This window comes from Petromyzon marinus, chromosome 75 (assembly GCF_048934315.1).
Source record: "Petromyzon marinus isolate PM22_M1 ecotype Great Lakes invasive population chromosome 75, UKy_Petmar_22M1.pri1.0, whole genome shotgun sequence".
NCBI lineage: Eukaryota > Metazoa > Chordata > Hyperoartia > Petromyzontiformes > Petromyzontidae > Petromyzon > Petromyzon marinus.
Genome location: NC_133741.1, coordinates 7167119 through 7184091, shown reverse-complemented (window position 1 = coordinate 7184091; position 16973 = coordinate 7167119). Strand labels below are relative to the sequence as shown.

At 51.9% G+C, this 16973-nt stretch overlaps 1 protein-coding gene and 1 long non-coding RNA gene across 2 annotated transcripts in view; one reads left to right on the top strand and one right to left on the bottom strand.

Moving 5' to 3' along the window:
- LOC142907164 (uncharacterized) overlaps window positions 1–16973 on the bottom strand; it is a 198912-nt gene that overhangs the window by 130561 nt on the left and 51378 nt on the right. The gene's annotated exons all lie outside the window — the stretch shown is intronic.
- Window positions 4381–9920, top strand: LOC142907163 (uncharacterized). Its single transcript, XR_012930854.1, has 3 exons — window positions 4381–6875; window positions 6974–7332; window positions 7459–9920. It is a non-coding gene; the product is annotated as an uncharacterized LOC142907163 (long non-coding RNA).

Below are 16973 nucleotides of genomic sequence, written 5' to 3'. Positions count from 1 at the left end.
CGTCCGGCCGCCTTTGTCTCCCCAGACACGCACTCACGTTGACCCACCCACGCATCCACCCACTGATCCACCCACCCACTCACTCACCCACCCACCCACCTACCCACTCACTCATCCACCCACCCAACTCACTCACTCCTCTACCCACTCACTCACTCACCCACTCACCAACTCACGAACAAACTCAACCATCCACTCACACACCCACCCAACCACCTACACACTCACTCATCCACCCACCCAACTCACTCACTCCTCTACCCACTCACTCACTCACCCACTCACCAACTCACGAACAAACTCAACCATCCACTCACACACCCACCCACCCACCTACCCACTCACTCATCCACCCACCCAACTCACTCACTCCTCCACCCACTCACTCACTCACCCACTCACCAACTCACGAACAAACTCAACCATCCACTCACACACACCCACCCACCCACCTACCCACTCACTCATCCACCCACCCAACTCACTCACTCCTCCACCCACCCAACTCACTCACTCCTCCACCCACCCACTCACCTACCCAACCACTCACCAACGCACGAACACACTCAACCATGCACTCACACACCCACTCACACAGACACAGGTAAAGCTCTCCCAGGTAGCCCACACACACATGGCTGTAGGGACAAGTGCTGTTCGTAGTTAAAGCAGGACACACACAGTGCGCCAACCACTGCACCACCGCTCCCCACACACAGTGTGCTAACCACTGCACCACAACTCCCCACTCACACACACAGTGCGCTAACCACTGCACCACCGCTCCTCACACACTCACAGTGCGCTAACCACTGCACCACCGCTCCACCACTCTCCACTCACAATGCCCTAACCACTGCACCACCGCTCCCCACACACAGTGTGCTAACCACTGCACCACCGCTCCCCACACACACACAGTGCGCTAACCACTGCACCACCGCTCCACACACACACAGTGCTCTAACCACTGCACCACCGCTCCCCGCACACACAGCGCGCTAACCACTGAACCACCGCTCCCCACTCACACGCAGTGCGCTAACCACTGCACCACCGCTCCCCACACACACAGTGCGCTAACCACTGCACCACCGCTCCCCAAACACACACAGTGCGCTAACCACTGCACCACCACTCCCCCCCCCATCGCAACTCCCCCCGCCCCTTAGATCTTCCCACCACGCCCCCTCCCAGCTGAATTTGACCAATCAGAGGCGAGTGCAACAAACCTAGCCCCCGCCCCCCCTCCCCCTCTAGGTCTCGTCTCAGTCAATCAGAAGCGAGGCCGCAACGTCGGCCCCCGCCCCCTGCAGCGCTGAGGCCCCGCCCCCTAGATGAAGGGGGAGGGGCTAGGAGATGTTAACTACCTCGCCACGTGTACAAGAGGTCGTGGGTTCAATCCTGACCCTGATGAGATGTTAACTACCTCGCCCGGTACGCAGGAGGTCGTGGGTTCAATCCTGACCCTGATGAGATGTTAACTACCTCGCCTGGTACAAAAGAGGTCGTGGGTTCGATCTAAACCCTGATGAGATGTTAACTACCTCGCCCGGTACGCAGGAGGTCGTGGGTTCGATCCCAAACTTGATGAGATGTTAACTACCTCGCCTGGTACGCAGGAGGTCGTGGGTTCAATCCTGACCCTGACGAGATGTTAATTACCTCGCCTGGTACACAGGGGGTCGTGGGTTCAACCCTGACCCTGATGAGATGTTAGATACCTCGCCTGGTACACAGGAGGTCGTGGGTTCAATTCTGACCCTGATTAGATGTTAACTACCTCGCCTGGTGTACAGGATGTCGTGGGTTCAATCCTGACCGTGATGAGATGTTGACTACCTCGCCTGGTACACAGGAGGTCGTGGGTTCAACCATGACCCTAACGAGATGTTAACTACCTCGCCTGGTACACAGGACGTCGTGGGTTCGATCCCAACCTTGATGAGATGTTAACTACCTCGCCTGGTACATCGGAGGTCGTGGGTTCGATCCCGACCCTAACGAGATGTTAACTACCTCGCCTGGTACACACAGGGGGTCGTGGGATCGATCCCAACCTTGATGAGATGTTAACTACCTCGCCTGGTACACAGGAGGTCGTGGGTTCGATCTCGGACCCTGATGAGATGTTAACTACCTCGCCTGGTATGCAGGAGGTCGTGAGATCGATTCCAACCTTGATGAGATGTTAACTACCTCGCCTGGTACACAGGAGGTCGTGGGTTCGATCCCGGACTCTGATGAGATGTTAGCTACCTCACCTGGTGCACAGGAGGTCGTGGGTTCAATCCTGACCCTGATGAGATGTTGACTACCTCGCCTGGTACAAAGGAGGTCGTGGGTTCAACCATGACCCTAATGAGATGTTAACTACCTCGCCTGGTACACAGGACGTCGTGGGTTCAACCCTGACCCTGATGAGATGTTGACTACCTCGCCTGGTACACAGGAGGTCATGGGTTCAACAATGACCCTAATGAGATGTCAACTACCTCGCCTGGTGCACAGGAGGTCGTGGGTTCGATCCCGACCCTGACGAGATGTTAACTACCTCGCCTGGTACACAGGAGGTCGTGGGTTCGATCCCAACCTTGATGAAATGTTAACTACCTCGCCTGGTACATAGGAGGTGGTGGGTTCGATCCCGACCCTAACGAGATGTTAACTACCTCGCCTGGTAAGCAGGAGGTCGTGAGATCGATTCCAACCTTAATGAGATGTTAACTACCTCGCTTGGTGTACAGGAGGTCGTGGGTTCGATCCTGACCCTGATGAGATGTTAACTACCACGCCTCGTGTACAGGAGGTCGGGGGTTCAATACCAACCCTGATGAGATGTTAACTACCTCGCCTGGTAGGCAGGAGGTCGTGGGTTCGATCCCAACCCTAATGAGATGTTAACTACCTCGCCTGGTACACAGGAGGTCGTGGGTTCAACCCTAACCCTGATGAGATGTTAACTACCTCGCCTGGTACACATGAGGTCGTGGGTTCGATCTCGGACCCTGATGAGATGTTAACTACCTCACCTCGTATGCAGCAGGTCGTGAGATCGATTCCAACCTTGATGAGATGTTAACTACCTCGCCTGGTACACAGGAGGTCGTGGGTTCGATCCCGGACTCTGATGAGATGTTAGCTACCTCACCTGGTGCACAGGAGGTCGTGGGTTCAATCCTGACCCTGATGAGATGTTGACTACCTCGCCTGGTACACAGGAGGTCGTGGGTTCAACCATGACCCTAATGAGATGTTAACTACCTCGCCTGGTACACAGGACGTCGTGGGTTTATGCCTGACCCTGATGAGATGTTAACTACCTCGCCTGGTACACAGGAGGTCGTGGGTTCAATTCTGACCCTGTTGAGATGTTGACTACCTCGCCTGGTATACAGGAGGTCGGGGGTTCGATCTCAACCCTGATGAGATGTTAACTACCTCGCCGGGTGCACAGGAGGTCGTGGGTTCGATCCCGACCCTGACGAGATGTTAACTACCTCGCCTTGTACACAGGAGGTCGTGGGTTCGATCCCAACCTTGATGAGATGTTAACTACCTCGCCTGGTACATTGGAGGTGGTGGGTTCGATCCCGACCCTAACGAGATGTTAACTACCTCGCCTGGTATGCAGGAGGTCGTGAGATCGATTCCAACCTTGATGAGATGTTAACTACCACGCCTGGTATACAGGAGGTCGGGGGTTCGATCTCAACCCTGATGAGATGTTAACTACCTCGCCTGGTAGGCAGGAGGTCGTGGGGTCGAACCCAACCCTAATGAGATGATAACTACCTTGCCAGGTATAGAGGTCGTGGGTTTGATCCCAACCCTGATGAGATGTTAACTACCTCGCCTGGTGTACAGGAGGTCGTGGGTTCAATCCTGACCCTGATGAGATGTTAACTACCTCGCCTGGTACACAGGAGGTCGTGGGTTCAACCATGACCCTAATGAGATGTTAACTACCTCGCCTGGTACACAGGAGGTCGTGGGTTCAACCATGACCCTAATGAGATGTTAACTACCTCGCCTGGTACACAGGAGGTCGTGGGTTCAACCCTGACCCTGATGAGATATTGACTACCTCGCCTGGTGTACAGGAGGTCGTGGGATCGATGCTGACCCTGATGAGATGTTAACTACCTCGCCTGGTACACAGGAGGTCGTGGGTTCAACCCTGACCCTGATGAGATGTTAACTACCTCGCCTCGTGTACAGGAGGTCGTGGGTTCAACCATGACGCTAATGAGATGTTAACTTCCTCGCCTGGTACACAAGAGGTCGTGGGTTCAATCCTGACCCTGTTGAGATGTTGACTACCTCGCCTGGTACACAGGAGGTCATGGGTTCAACCATGACCCTAATGAGATGTTAACTACCTCGCCTGGTATGCAGGAGATCGTGAGATCGATTCCAACCTTGATGAGATGTTAACTACCTCGCTTGGTGTACAGGAGGTCGTGGGTTCAACCATGACCCTAATGAGATGTTAACTACCTCGCCTGGTACACAGGAGGTCGTGGGTTCAACCCTGACCCTGATGAGATGTTAACTACCTCGCCTCGTGTACAGGAGGTCGTGGGTTCAACCATGACGCTAATGAGATGTTAACTACCTCGCCTGGTACACAGGAGGTCGTGGGTTCAATCCTGACCCTGTTGAGATGTTGACTACCTCGCCTGGTACACAGGAGGTCATGGGTTCAACCATGACCCTAATGAGATGTTAACTACCTCGCCTGGTGCACAGGAGGTCGTGGGTTCGATCCCGACCCTGACGAGATGTTAACTACCTCGCCTGGTACATAGGAGGTGGTGGGTTCGATCCCGAACCTAAAGAGATGATAACTACCTTGCCAGGCATAGAGGTCGTGGGTTTGATCCCAACCCTGATGAGATGTTAACTACCTCGCCTGGTACACAGGAGGTCGTGGGTTCAACCCTGACCCTAATGAGATGTTAGCGACCTCGCCTGGTACACAGGAGGTCGTGGGTTCAACCCTGACCCTTATGAGATGTTGACTACCTCGCCTGGTACACAGGAGGTCGTGGGTTCAACCTTGACCCTGACGAGATGTTAACTACCTCGCCTGGTAGACAGGAGGTCGTGGGTTCAACCATGACCCTGATGAGATGTTAACTATCTCGCCGGTACACAGGAGGTCGTGGGATCAACCCTGACCCTGATGAGATGTTAACTACCTCGCCTGGTACATAGGAGGTCGTGGGTTCGATCCCAACCTTGATGAGATGTTAACTACGTTCGCCTGGTGTACAGGAGGTCGTGGGATCGATCCTGACCCTGATGAGATGTTAACTACCTCGCCTGGTACACAGGATGTCGTGGGTTCGATCCCAACCCTGATGAGATGTTAACTACCTCGCCTGGTGTACAGGAGGTCGTGGGTTCGATCCCAACCTTGATGAGATGTTAACTACCTCGCCTGGTGTACAGGAGGTCCTGGGTTCGATCCCAACCTTGATGAGATGTTAACTACCTCGCCTGGTATACAGGAGGTGGTGGGTTCGATCCCGACACTAACGAAATGTTAACTACCTCGCCTGGTATGCAGGAGGTCGTGGGTTCGATTCCAACCTTGATGAGATGTTAACTACCTCGCTTGGTACACAGGAGGTCGTGGGTTCGATCCCAGACTCTGATGAGATGTTAACTACCTCGCCTGGTACACAATAGGTCGTGGGGTCGATCCTGACCCTGATGAGATGTTAACTACCACGCCTGGTATGCAGGAGGTCGTGGCTCTCTGTGTGGTGAGTCTGTGGGTCTCTGTGTGGTGAGTCTGTGGGTCTCTGTGTGGTGAGTCTGTGGGTGTCTGTGTGGTGAGTCTGTGGGTGTCTGTGTGGTGAGTCTTTGGGTCTCTGTGTGGTGAGTCTGTGAGTCTCTGTGTGGTGAGTCTGTGGGTCTCTGTGTGGTGAGTGTGTGGGTATCTGTGTGGTGAGTCTGTGTGTCTCTGTGTGGAGAGTCTGTGGGTCTCTATGTGGTGAGTGTGTGGGTCTATGTGTGGTGAGTCTGTGGGTCTCTGTGTGGTGAGTCTGTGGGTCTCTGTGTGGTGAGTCTGTGGGTGTCTGTGTGGTGAGTCTGTGAGTCTCTGTGTGGTGAGTCTTTGGGTCTCTGTGTGGTGATTCTGTGGGTGTCTGTGTGGTGAGTCTGTGGGTGTCTGTGTGGTGAGTCTGTGGGTCTCTGTGTGGTGAGTCTGTGGGTCTCTGTGTGGTGAGTCTGTGGGTGTCTGTGTGGTGAGTCTGTGAGTCTCTGTGTGGTGAGTCTGTGGGTCTCTGTGTGGTGAGTCTGTGGGTTTCTGTGTGGTGAGTCTGTAAGTCTCTGTGTGGTGAGTCTGTGGGTCTCTGTGTGGTGAGTCTGTGGGTCTCTGTGTGGTGAGTCTGTGGGTCTCTGTGTGGTGAGTCTGTGGGTCTGTGTGTGGTGAGTCTGTGGGTCTCTGTGTGGTGAGTCTGTGAGTCTCTGTGTGGTGTGTCTGTGGGTCTCTGTGTGGTGAGTCTGTGGGTCTCTGTGTGGTGAGTCTGTGGGTGTCTGTGTGAGTCTGTGAGTCTCTGTGTGGTGAGTCTGTGGGTCTCTGTGTGGTGAGTCTGTGGGTCTCTGTGTGGTGAGTCTGTGGGTCTCTATGTGAGTCTGTGGGTCTCTATGTGAGTCTGTGAGTCTCTGTGTTGTGAGTCTGTGGGTTTCTGTGTGGTGAGTCTGTGGGTCTCTATGTGAGTCTGTGAGTCTCTGTGTGGTGAGTCTGTGGGTCTCTGTGTGGTGAGTCTGTGGGTCTCTGTGTGATGAGTCTGTGGGTCTTTGTGTGGTGAGTCTGTGGGTCTCTGTGTGGTGAGTCTGTGGGTCTCTATGTGAGTCTGTGGGTCTCTATGTGAGTCTCTGTGAGGTGAGTCTGTGGGTCTCTGTGTGGTGAGTTTGTGGGTCTCTGTGTGAGTCTGTGGGTCTCTATGTGAGTCTGTAGGTCTCTGTGTGGTGAGTCTGTGGGTCTCTGTGTGGTGAGTCTGTGGGTCTCTGTGTGATGAGTCTGTGGGTCTCTGTGTGGTGAGTCTGTGGATCTCTGTGTGAGTCTGTGGGTCTCTGTGTGGTGAGTGTGTGAGTCTCTGTGTGGTGTGTCTGTGGGTCTCTGTGTGGTGAGTCTGTGGGTCTCTGTGTGGTGAGTCTGTGGGTCTCTATGTGAGTCTGTGAGTCTCTGTGTTGTGAGTCTGTGGGTCTCTGTGTGGTGTGTCTGTGGGTCTCTGTGTGGTGAGTTTGTGGGTCTCTGTGTGGTGAGTCTGTGGGTCTCTGTGTGGTGAGTCTGTGGGTCTCTATGTGAGTCTGTGGGTCTCTATGTGAGTCTGTGAGTCTCTGTGAGGTGAGTCTGTGGGTCTCTGTGTGGTGAGTCTGTGGGTCTCTGTGTGAGTCTGTGGGTCTCTGTGTGAGTCTGTGGGTCTCTATGTGAGTCTGTAGGTCTCTGTGTGGTGAGTCTGTGGGTCTCTGTGTGGTGAGTCTGTGGGTCTCTGTGTGATGAGTCTGTGGGTCTCTGTGTGGTGAGTCTGTGGATCTCTGTGTGAGTCTGTGGGTCTCTGTGTGGTGAGTCTGTGAGTCTCTGTGTGGTGTGTCTGTGGGTCTCTGTGTGGTGAATCTGTGGGTCTCTGTGTGGTGAGTCTGTGGGTCTCTATGTGAGTCTGTGAGTCTCTGCGTGGTGAGTCTGTGGGTCTCTGTGTGGTGAGTCTGTGGGTCTCTGTGTGGTGAGTCTGTGGGTCTCTATGTGAGTCTGTGAGTCTCTGTGTGGTGAGTCTGTGGGTCTCTGCGTGGTGAGTCTGTGGGTCTCTGTGTGGTGAGTCTGTGTGGTGAGTCTGTGGGTCTCTGTGTGGTGAGTCTGTGGGTCTCTGTGTGGTGAGTCTGTGGGTCTCTGTGTGGTGAGTCTGTGGGTCTCTATGTGGTGAGTCTGTGTGTCTCTGTGTGGTGAGTCTGTGGGTCTCTATGTGAGCCTGTGGGTCTCTATGTGAGTCTATGAGTCTCTGTGTGGTGAGTCTGTGGGTCTCTGTGTGGTGAGTCTGTGGGTCTCTGTGTGGTGAGTCTGTGGGTCTCTATGTAAGTATGTGAGTCTCTGTGTGGTGAGTCTGTGGGTCTCTGTGTGGTGAGTCTGTGGGTCTCTATGTGAGTTAGTCTGTGAGTCTCTGTGTTGTGAGTATGTGGGTCTCTGTGTGGTGAGTCTGTGGGTCTCTGTGTGGTGAGTCTGTGGGTCTCTGTGTGGTGAGTCTATGGGTCTCTATGTGAGTCTGTGGGTCTCTGTGTGGTGAGTTTGTGGGTCTCTGTGTGGTGAGTCTGTGGGTCTCTATGTGAGTCTGTGGGTCACTGTGTGGTGAGTCTGTGGGTCTCTGTTTGTTGAGTCTGTGGGTCTCTTTGTGAGTCTGTGGGTCTCTGTTTGGTGAGTCTGTGGGTCTCTGTGTGGTGAGTCTGTGGGTCTCTGTGTGGTGAGTCTGTGGGTCTCTATGTGAGTCTGTGAATCTCTGTGTGGTGAGTCTGTGGGTCTCTGTTTGGTGAGTCTGTCGGTCTCTATGTGAGTCTGTGGGTCTCTGTGTGGTGAGTCTGTGGGTCTCTGTGTGGTGAGTCTGTGGGTCTCTGTGTGGTGAGTTTGTGGGTCTCTATGTGAGTCTGTGGGTCTCTGTGTGGTGAGTCTGTAGGTCTCTGTGTGGTGAGTCTGTGGGTTTCTGTGTGGTAAGTCTGTGGGTCTCTATGTGAGTCTGTGGGTCTCTGTGTGGTGAGTCTGTGGGTCTCTGTGTGGTGAGTCTGTGGGTCTCTTTGTGAGTCTGTGGGTCTCTATGTGAGTCTGTGGGTCTCTGTGTGGTGAGTCTGTGGGTCTCTATGTGAGTCTGTGGGTCTCTGTGTGGTGAGTCTGTGGGTCTCTATGTGAATCTGTGGGTCTCTATGTGAGTCTGTGGGTCTCTATGTGAGTCTGTGGGTCTCTGTGTGGTGAGTCTGTGGGTCTCTATGTGAGTCTGTGGATCTCTGTGTGCTGAGTCTGTGGGTCTCTATGTGAGTCTGTGGGTCTCTGTGTGTGGTGAGTCTGTGGGTCTCTGTGTGCTGAGTCTGTGGGTCTCTTTGTGAGTCTGTGGGCTTCTGTGTTGTGAGTCTGTGGGTCTCTGTGTGGTGAGTCTGTGGGTCTCTGTGTGATTAGTCTGTGGGTCTCTGTGTGGTGAGTCTGTGAGTCTCTGTGTGGTGAGTCTGTGGGTCTCTATGTGAGTCTGTGGGTCTCTGTGTGGTGAGTCTGTGGGTCTCTGTTTGTTGAGTCTGTGGGTCTCTTTGTGAGTCTGTGGGTCTCTGTTTGGTGAGTCTGTGGGTCTCTGTGTGGTGAGTCTGTGGGTCTCTATGTGGTGAGTCTGTGGGTCTCTGTGTGGTGAGTCTGTGGGTCTCTGTGTGGTGAGTCTGTGGGTCTCTATGTGAGTCTGTGGATCTCTGTGTGGTGAGTCTGTGGGTCTCTGTTTGGTGAGTCTGTGGGTCTCTATGTGAGTCTGTGGGTCTCTGTGTGGTGAGTCTGTGGGTCTCTGTGTGGTGAGTCTGTGGGTCTCTATGTGAGTCTGTGGGTCTCTGTGTGGTGAGTCTGTGGGTCTCTGTTTGGTGAGTCTGTGGGTCTCTGTGTGGTGAGTCTGTGGGTCTCTGTGTGGTGAGTCTGTGGGTCTCTGTGTGGTGAGTCTGTGGGTCTCTATGTGAGTCTGTGGGTCTCTGTGTGGTGAGTCTGTGGGTCTCTGTGTGGTGAGTCTGTGGGTCTCTGTGTGGTGAGTCTGTGGGTCTCTGTGTGGTGAGTCTGTGGGTCTCTATGTGAGTCTGTGGGTCTCTATGTGAGTCTGTGGGTCTCTGTGTGCTGAGTCTGTGGGTCTCTATGTGAGTCTGTGGGTCTCTATGTGAGTCTGTGGGTCTCTATGTGAGTCTGTGAGTCTCTGTGTTGTGAGTCTGTGAGTTGTAGTTTTGTATTCGATCCAGATGAGATTGAGATGCAGTGGGGGTGGAGGTGGGGGCGGGGGGGTTGTGACGATTCGCGCATGCGCAGTGGCGCTGCGCACGCGGCACTGCGGCAGCAGCGCGCGACGCGTCAGCTGAGCGGACACTTTCACTCTGCATCATCATCAGCATCATCATCAACAGATGCATCAGCATCATCATCAACAGATGCATCATCAGCATCATCATCAACAGATGCATCATCATCAGCATCATCATCAACAGATGCATCATCATCAGCATCATCATCAACAGATGCATCATCATCAGCATCAGCAGCAGCATCATCAACATCATCATCAGCATCATCATCAACAGATGCATCATCATCAGCATCAGCATCATCAACATCATCATCAGCATCATCATCAACAGATGCATCATCATCACCATCAGCAGCATCATCAGCATCATCATCATCAGCATCATCATCAACAGATGCATCATCAGCATCATCATCAACAGATGCATCATCATCAGCATCAGCAGCAGCATCATCAACATCATCATCAGCATCATCATCAACAGATGCATCATCATCACAATCAGCAGCATCATCAGCATCATCATCATCAGCATCATCATCAACAGATGCATCATCAGCATCATCATCAACAGATGCATCATCATCAGCATCAGCAGCAGCATCATCAACATCATCATCAGCATCATCAACAGATGCATCATCATCACCATCAGCAGCATCATCAGCATCATCATCATCAGCATCATCATCAACAGATGCATCAGCATCATCATCAACAGATGCATCATCATCAGCATCAGCAGCAGCATCATCAACATCATCATCAGCATCAGCAGCATCATCAGCATCATCATCATCAGCAGATGCATCATCATCAGCATCATCATCAACAGATGCATCATCATCAGCATCATCATCAACAGATGCATCATCATCAGCATCATCATCAACAGATGCATCATCATCAGCAGCAGCATCATCAACATCATCATCAGCATCAGCAGCATCATCAGCATCATCATCAACAGATGCATCATCATCAACAGATGCATCATCATCAGCATCATCATCAACAGATGCATCATCATCAGCATCATCATCAACAGATGCATCATCATCAGCATCAGCAGCAGCATCATCAACATCATCATCAGCATCAGCAGCATCATCAGCATCATCATCATCAGCATCATCAGCATCAGCAGATGCATCATCATCGGCATCATCATCAACAGATGCATCATCATCAGCATCAGCAGCAGCATCATCAACATCATCATCAGCATCAGCAGCATCATCAGCATCATCAGCATCATCAGCATCAGCAGATGCATCATCATCGGCATCATCATCAACAGATGCATCATCATCAGCAGCAGCATCATCAACATCATCATCAGCATCAGCAGCATCATCAGCATCATCATCATCAGCATCATCAGCATCAGCAGATGCATCATCATCGGCATCATCATCAACAGATGCATCATCATCAGCATCAGCAGCAGCATCATCAACATCATCATCAGCATCAGCAGCATCATCATCATCAGCATCATCAGCATCAGCAGATGCATCATCATCGGCATCATCATCAACAGATGCATCATCATCAGCATCATCATCAACAGATGCATCATCAGCAGCAGCAGCATCATCAACATCATCATCAGCATCAGCAGCATCATCAGCATCATCATCATCAGCATCATCAGCATCAGCAGATGCATCATCATCAGCATCATCATCAACAGATGCATCATCAGCATCATCATCAACAGATGCATCATCAGCATCATCATCAACAGATGCATCATCATCAGCATCAGCAGCAGCATCATCAACATCATCATCAGCATCAGCAGCTTCATCAGCATCATCATCATCAGCATCATCAGCATCAGCAGATGCATCATCATCAGCATCATCATCAACAGATGCATCATCATCAGCATCATCATCAACAGATGCATCATCATCAGCATCAGCAGCAGCATCATCAACATCATCATCAGCATCAGCAGCATCATCAGCATCATCATCATCAGCATCATCAGCATCAGCAGATGCATCATCATCAGCATCATCATCAACAGATGCATCATCAGCATCATCATCAACAGATGCATCATCAGCATCATCATCAACAGATGCATCATCATCAGCATCAGCAGCAGCATCATCAACATCATCATCAGCATCAGCAGCATCATCAGCATCATCATCATCATCAGCATCATCAGCATCAGCAGATGCATCATCATCAGCATCATCATCAACAGATGCATCATCATCAGCATCATCATCAACAGATGCATCATCATCAGCATCAGCAGCAGCATCATCAACATCATCATCAGCATCAGCAGCATCATCAGCATCATCATCATCAGCATCATCAGCATCAGCAGATGCATCATCATCAGCATCATCATCAACAGATGCATCATCATCAGCATCATCATCAACAGATGCATCATCATCAGCATCAGCAGCAGCATCATCAACATCATCATCAGCATCAGCAGCATCATCAGCATCATCATCATCAGCATCATCAGCATCAGCAGATGCATCATCATCAGCATCATCAACAGATGCATCATCATCAGCATCATCATCAACAGATGCATCAGCATCAGCAGCATCATCAACATCATCATCAGCATCAGCAGCATCATCAGCATCATCATCATCAGCATCATCAGCATCAGCAGATGCATCATCATCAGCATCATCATCAGCAGATGCATCATCATCAGCATCATCATCAACAGATGCATCATCATCAGCATCAGCAGCAGCATCATCAACATCATCATCAGCATCAGCAGCATCATCAGCATCATCATCATCAGCATCATCAGCAGATGCATCATCATCAGCATCATCATCAGCAGATGCATCATCATCAGCATCATCATCAACAGATGCATCATCAGCAGCAGCAGCATCATCAACATCAGCATCAGCAGCATCATCATCATCAGCATCATCAGCATCAGCAGATGCATCATCATCAGCATCATCATCAGCAGATGCATCATCATCAGCATCATCATCAGCAGATGCATCATCATCAGCATCATCATCAACAGATGCATCATCATCATCAGCAGATGCATCATCAGCAGCAGCATCATCACCAGCATCATCAGCAGCAGATGCATCATCAACAGCAGCATCATCAGCAGCATAATCATCAGCATCATCAGCCGATGCATCATCATCAGCAGCATCATCACCAGCATCATCATCAGCAGCAGCATCAGCAGATGCATCATCATCATCAGCAGCAGATGTATCATCATCAGCAGCAGCAGATGTATCATCATCAGCAGCAGCATCATCATCAGCAGATGCATCATCAGCAGCATCAGCAGAAGCATCATCATCAGCAGATGTATCATCATCAGCAGCAGCAGATGTATCATCATCAGCAGCAGCATCATCATCAGCAGATGCATCATCAGCATCAGCAGCATCAGCAGAAGCATCATCATCATCAGCAGATGTATCATCATCAGCAGCATCATCATCAGATGTACCATCAGCACAGATGTATCATCAGCAGCAGATGTTTCATCAGCAGCAGCATCATCAATGAGCATATGTATCATCATCATCAGCAGCATCAGCAGAAGCATTATTATCATCAGCAGCAGATGTATCATCAGCAGCAGCATCAGCAGAAGCATCATCATCATCAGATGTATCATCATCAGCAGCAGAAGCATCATCATCAGCAGCAGATGTATCATCATCAGCAGCAGATGTATCATCATCATCACCATCAGCTGAAGCATCAGCAGAAGCATCATCATCAGCAGCAGATGTATCATCATCATCAGATGTATCATCATCAGCAGCAGAAGCATCATCAGCAGCAGATGTATCATCAGCATCAGCAGAAGTATCATCAGCAGCATCAGCAGATGTATCATCAGCAACATCATCATCAGATGTATCATCATCAGCAGCATCATCATCAGCAGATGTATCATCATCAGCAGCATCAGCAGATGTATCATCAGCATCAGCAGAAGCATCAGCAGAATCATCATCAGCAACACCATCAACAGCAGCATCATCAGCAGCAGCATCATCAGCAGCAGTATCATCATGAGCAGGCGCAGCATCAGCAGATGTATTATTATCATCAGCAGCATCAGCAGATGTATCATCATCAGGAGGTGTATCATCATCAGCAGCAGTATCATCATCAGCAGCATCAGCAGATGTATTATCATCAGCAGCAGTATGATCATCAGCAGCATCAGCAGATGTATTATCAGCAGCAGCATCAGCAAATGTATCATCAGCAGCAGCATCATCATCACCAGATGTATCATCAGCATCAGATGTATCGTCAGTAGAAGTATAATAATCATCATCAGCAGATGTATTATCATCAGCAGCAGATGTATCATCAGTAGATGTATTATCATCATCAGCAGATGTATTATCATCAGCAGCAGATGTAGCATCATCAGCAGGTGTATCATCATCATCAGCAGTAGAAGTATTATCATCATCAGCAGCAGATGTATCATCATCATCAGATGTATCATCAGCAGATGTATTATCATCAGCAGCAGATGTAGCATCATCAGCAGGTGTATCATCATCAGCAGCAGTAGAAGTATTATCATCATCAGCAGCAGATGTATCATCATCATGAGATGTATCATCAGCAGATGTATTATCATCAGCAGCAGATGTAGCATCATCAGATGTATCATCAGCAGATGTATTATCATCAGCAGCAGATGTAGCATCATCATCAGATGTATCATCAGCAGATGTATTATCATCAGCAGCAGATGTAGCATCATCATCAGATGTATCATCAGCAGATGTATTATCATCAGCAGCAGATGTAGCATCATCAGCAGGTGTATCATCATCATCAGCAGTAGAAGTATTATCATCATCAGCAGCAGATGTAGCATCATCATCAGATGTATCATCAGCAGATGTATTATCATCAGTATTATCATCAGCATCAGGAGCAGCCTCTCATGCGCAAGTGTCGCTCTGCGGGAACTACTCCTGTCACGGATGATGCTGCTGCTGATGATCATAGTGCTGATGATGGTGCTGATGATGCTGATGATAGTGCTGATGATGATGCTGATAGTGCTGACGATGATGACGATCATAGTGCTGATGGTGATGCTGATGATCGTGTTGATGATGCTGATGATGATGCTGCTGATGACGATCATAGTGCTGATGATGCTGATGATAGTGCTGCTGATGATGTTGATAGTGCTGATGATGCTGCTGATGGTCGTGCTGATGATGCTGCTGATGATCGTGCTGACGCTGACAGTGCTGATGATGATGCTGATAGTGCTGATGATGATGCTGATGATGGTGCTGATGATGCTGATGATAGTGCTGCTGATGATGCTGATAGTGCTGATGATGTTGATGATAGTGCTGATGATGTTGATGATAGTGCTGCTGATGATGATGCTGATGATCGTGCTGATGATGTTGATGACAGTGCTGATGATGATGCTGATGATCGTGCTGATGATGTTGATGAGTGCTGATGATCGTGCTGATGATGCTGATGATGCTGATAGTGCTGATGATGATGCTGCTGCTGATGACGATCATAGTGCTGATGATGCTGATGATAGTGCTGGAGATGATGCTGATGGAGAGAGGGAGGGGCGAGAGAGAGAGAGAGGCGGGGGGGGTCATGGCGACCTCTCAGCCGCGACTCGCAGTGCGCGGTGCACCCTGGGACGTCTCGCACTGCACCCTGGGACGTCTCGCGGTGCACCCTGGGACCTATGGCGGTGCTGCCGACGGGAGGCGGCTGGCGGACACGGGGGGGGGGCCAGGGGAGGGGGGGAGAGGGGGGGAGGGGGGGGAGAGAGGGGAGGGGGGAGAGGGGGGAGAGGGGGGAGGGGGGAGGGGGGGAGGGGGGGAGAGGGGGGAGAGGGGGGAGAGGGGGGAGGGGGGGGAGAGGGGGGAGGAGAGTGGGGAGGAGAGTGGGATGGGGGAGAGGGGGGAGGGAGAGGGGGGAGGGAGGGGGGAGAGTGGGAGGGGGGAGAGAGGGGGGGAGGGGGGGGAGGGGGAGAGAGGGGGGAGGGGGGGTGAGAGTGGGGGGAGAGAGGGGGGAGGGTGGGGGGGGAGAGAGAGGGGGGGAGGGAGAGGGGGAGAGAGGGGGGGAGAGTGGGGGGAGGGAGGGGGGGGAGAGGGGGGGAGAGGGGGGAGAGGGGGGAGGGGGGGGGGAGAGAGGGGGGAGGGGGGGTGAGAGTGGGGGGAGAGAGGGGGGAGGGTGGGGGGGGAGAGAGAGGGGGGAGGGAGAGGGGGAGAGGGGGGGGAGAGTGGGGGGAGGGAGGGGGGGGAGAGGGGGGGAGAGGGGGGAGAGAGGGGAGGGGGGAGAGTGGGGGGAGGGAGGGGGGAGGGAGAAGAGGGAGGGGAGGGGCCAGGGAAGGGAGGGAGCCACGTGGGGCGTCAGCTGGGGGTAGTGCCGCCACCAACGTCCACCCCGGCCGTCTTTGTCTCTCCTGTGCCAGGCTAGGTGCAGGAGGAGGAGGTCACGGGACAGACCCAGCAGGTGCTATTGCTTGACTGACTGAGATGACTGGCTGATGCACCACCTGTGCCCCCTACTGTGCCAACCTGCTGTGCTTTAGCCACCCGGCGCTCCGCTCGTTGTTCTGAGCGTCGCTCCTCCGCCCTCCGTTGTTGTTGGAGGGCGACTGCCTCCAACTGCCCAGTAGCATCCTTCACGAGCCTCCTCCACAGAGGCCGATCTTGACACCGCTGGTACCAGTCATCGGCAAGTCCACTCAGCTCCACGTCCTCCTGTACCACATCACTCCATCTCTTCTCTAGCCCGTGCCACTCACCCACCCACTCACCCACTCACTCACTCACCCACTCACTCACTCACCCTACAGCTCCATCTCTTCTCTAGCCCGTGCCACTCACCAACTCACCCACCCACTGACCCACTCCCTCACCCACA